The following is a 4,505-nucleotide window of genomic DNA, read 5'->3' on the forward strand; positions in this document are numbered from 1 at the left end:
TTGGATTCACCTTGAGCTGAATGCGAAACCTTTTCATGAGATGCAACAGAGGTTAAATCCAAATATGAAGGAGGTAGTGTTGAAGGAAGTGGTTAAACTCCAAGATGCTGGGATAATATTTCCTATTTCTGATAGTGAGTTTGTGAACCCCACATAGGTGGTTCCTAAGAAATCGAGAATCACAATCGTTGAAAATGTTAAGGGTGAAGGTATCCCCATTCGCGTCACTAGTGGGTGGCGGACGTGCATCGATTATCGAAAACTCAATAACCTCACCCGCAAAAACCACTTTTCATTGCCATTCATTAATCAAATCTTAGAGAGGCTAGCAGGTCAGAACTTCTATTGTTTCTTGGACGGATACTCCAGGTATAATCAAGTTGCAGTCCACCCAAATGATCAAGAGAAGACCACCTTCACTTGCCCATTTGGGACCTTTGCCTATAGGAGGATGCCTTTCGGGCTATGCAATGCGCTTGCGACTTTTCAACGGTGCATACTAACCATCTTCTCTGATATGGTTGAAAAAATCCTCAAGGTGTTCATGAATTATTTTTCTGTGTTTGGACCCTCATTTGATGCATGCTTGGAGAACTTGTCTAAAGTTCTCAAGAGATGTGTGGACACGAACTTAGTGTTGAGTTGGGAGAAGAGCCATTTTATGGTTCAAGAGGGCATAGTGTTGGGACATATTGTGTCCACTAGGGGGATTGAAGCCGATAGAACCAAGGTAGAGTTAATTTCTAAACTTCCTCCCCTAACCTCCATTAAACAAGTTCAGTCATTCCTAGGGCACACTGGTTTCTATCCGCAATTCATCAAAGATTTTATCAAAATTTTTCGGCCCTTGACCAACTTTCTAGTCAAAGATGCACCATTTGAGTTTGAACAAGATTGTGCAATTGCCTTTAAAACTCTTAGGAATCTTCTTTCTACTGCTCTGATCATGCAACCCCTCGATTGGTCTCTCCCTTTCGAGATCATGTTCAATGTGTCGAATTACGCTGTAGGGATTGTGTTGGGTCAGCGAGTTGATAAATTGCCCCACGTGATCTACTATGCCAGTAAGACTCTTCAAGGACCTTAATTGAACTACACTACCATTGAAAAAAAGCTTCTAGCAATGGTCTTCGCATTTGACAAGTTCTGCTCTTATCCCCTAAGGTCGAAGGTCTTCATTTATTCTAATCATGCCGCCTTGCGGTACCTTCTTACGAAGAAAGAGACTAAACCTAGGTTGATTAGGTGGATTCTGCTCTTACAAGAGTTTGATTATGAGATTTGGGATAGGAAAGGGACGAAAAATCATGTAGTTGCTCATTTGTCCCATAGTTTAGGGATCCATCGACCCCTATCCAGTTTGAGACTCCTTCCCCGATGAGAAACTCTTCGCAGTGTCTTTTCGAATTTCATGGTTTGCTATGATTGCAAGCTTAGCCATGGGAACCATTCCTCATGATTGGACATAGTGGGAGAAAGACAAGTTTTTCTCTTAAGTGCGTCACTACATATGGGAAAACCCTAACCTTTTCAAAATCTGCCCAGATTCAATCATTCAGCGATGTGTTCCCGAGGGTGAGCACCCCCATATACTTGAGTTCTATTATACCTTAGAGTGCGGTGGTCATGAAAACTAAGGTGTAGCCCCAAGAGGGGGGGTGAATTGGGTTATTAAATTTTTTTTTTTAAATCCTTTTATGAATTCTTAACCTTTTATAATTCTTTCAAAGATATCTCTACTTCTTGTTGATTTAGTAATCACACAAAAGCTTAAGTCTTTTATTCAATCCATAACCACAACACAAATAAACAATCAATCAACTACTCAAACCAAACAACCACAATATAAGTAACAAATCAATATATGCTTTGCAATTCTTTTGGAAAAATTCAGCTTGATTGTTCGCAGCCCTGTGTGTATGAATTTGTAAGCCCTATAGAGAATGTAGTTGGTCTTTTAATTGATAATCAAAATAACATATCAAAATTCAAATAAACCGTTAGTTGATTACACGCTTAAATTGCGTAATTAGGTGCTTTAAATCATGCATTGGGAATCCTATTTTGTATTTAAATGCCTAATTACTCTCAATATTTTAACATTATGTTCTATTTATAATATTTGAGTTTTATTAAGTAATTTATGAAATTTTGGTTTTTTTTCTTGTAGTGCAACTATCGGAAGCCAAAAACCGACAACGCTTTTTAATCTATGCGTAACTCTCTCATCCAACCTCCGATTCAGATTATTTAGGATGCCATAGAAAGATAAGAAAATTTTCTACAATTTTAGTGTTTTGCATTTTGTGAAATAATGGATGCATCAAGATCGAAATCAAATGTGAAGTTAGCATACGCTGTTTTATGGATTATTTCGACAATAATTTGTAATCTTAGCGTAACTTTCTCATCCGAGCTCTGATCGAGATGATTCTAAATTCTAGGAAAATATGAAAAAGAGCTTTACATCTTTTGTGTTTTAAGATTTGAGAGTTACGAGCTATAAGAGGGTCAAAAGTGGGCTTGAAAGAGGAGGGCAGTTCGTGTACCTTTGAAAAAAAAAAGAAAAAAGAAAATAAAAAAATTAAAATAATAAAAAAATGAGATGTGACCCGGCCATGCAACTAGGTCATCTCAGATGGGTGAGGCGCTGGGTACAAAGAAAGGAAAGACAAAAGAATGGAAAGACAAAAGAAAGGAAAGAAAAGCAAAGAAAGAAAAGTCAAAAGGAAAGGAAGGAATGAAAAAGTAAAAGAAGGGGGTTTCCTTGGGGGAGAGCAGTGCGAAAGAAGAGAAAGGGGGGGGGGGGGGAGCGTGCGCTGGACTGGAGAGGAAGGCCGGGCCATAGGAGAAAAAAAGAATTTATTTTTTTGGTGAGAGACAGAAGGGAGGATAAACGACAGAAAGTTTCTTGGAAAAATTATTTTTTGGGAGCTTTCTTGTGGTTTTCTTTTGGGGGTGCTATGAAGATAAACACAACCAGTAAAGAAGAGTTGGAAGCACGTAAAAATAATATCTTTTCAGAATCGGAAGGTGGCGAACAACGGCGGTGTTCGGGGTGTTCGTGACGTGCGACGGCGGTGCTGCGAGTGTTGATCTTTCCCGTACGCTCCAAATTGAAGAAAATATGGTGAAATCTGCTATGTTGGATTTAATTTTCGGAATGAACTAAATTTTTGAATTCTAGGAAAACGATGTAGCCAGTTTCGAACTATGCTTGCTCTTTGATGCTAATCTGAAGTAGTTTTCATTAATATTTGTTTGAGTTATTCTGTGTCTAATGCTTTTAATTAACTGGCCATTAATTAAATGATTTTAGTCTTATGATTTGCTACCGAAAGGGGGGATTATAGGATAGATCTTGGATAATTCAGCGTAGGTAAATATAGAAATCGAAAGACTTGTATGAACCTACGTAGCATTAAAAATCGAGGGTCTTACTGCGTTCTTGCGTTATTAATTTGCATACTCTTATGTTAAATAATAAACAAGAATAGGTTCTGATTGACTATCGAAAGAGGCTTTTGGAAAAATTGGCGATTTTCTAACAAACAGAGAAAACAAAGTTGAATTAGCTAAATGAGTAAAGCATAGTGAGAAACTAGGTGAAATCGGTTTCTTAAAAGTTTTCACCATCATCAATTTGATACGCGGTATCCAGTTTTAAATTCTCCTGAATAGCTTGTTTAAAGTAGCTTTGTTTAAATTTTGCAATCTAAAATTATTAATTTTTCTAAATAAAATCAAGGTTAGTAAAATTTTGGTACTTGGTAAAATTAAGACATCAATCCCTGAGGATGATACTTTACACATCATTATATTATAAAACTACAATACTGTGCACTTGCAGTTTGCACCGGTCAAGTTTTTGGCGCCGTTGCCGGGGATTGAGTTTTTCTTATTTTTGCCAATATCGATACAAAGTAATCTTGGTTTTAATTTAGAAGTCTCTTTCTATGTTTTTATTTATTTATTTTCTTTGTTTTATTTTATTTTATTATTATTTTTTTGTATTTCTGGTGTGTTTTTTTTTATGTTGGATGTGCAGGGCTAGAACACGTGACATTATTCCTTTTGATCCGGAGATTGAAAGAACGCTCAGAGAACTAAGGAAAAAGAGGGTATTAGCCATGGAGAACGAACAAGATAATGCGCAGCCACGCGCCTTGAAGGATTATGTGCGACCAGTTGTGAATGACAATTATTCGGGTATTAGACGCCAACCCATTAATGCCAACAATTTTGAGCTCAAACCCGCATTAATCAGCATGGTGCAGCAGGCCCAATTCAGTGGATCGCCGCTTGATGATCCCAATATCCATCTGGCGATGTTTTTGGAGATTTGTGAGACTGTGAAGATCAATGGTGTTACTGAGGACACCATTAGACTAAGATTATTCCCTTTCTCTTTGAGGGACAAAGCAAGAGGTTGGCTACAGTCGCTACAACCTGGGAGTATCACTATTTGGTAGGACATGGCTGAAAAATTTCTGGCTAAATTCTTT

This window comes from Malania oleifera, chromosome 4, assembly GCF_029873635.1.
Source record: "Malania oleifera isolate guangnan ecotype guangnan chromosome 4, ASM2987363v1, whole genome shotgun sequence".
NCBI classification, from domain to species: Eukaryota; Viridiplantae; Streptophyta; class Magnoliopsida; order Santalales; family Ximeniaceae; genus Malania; species Malania oleifera.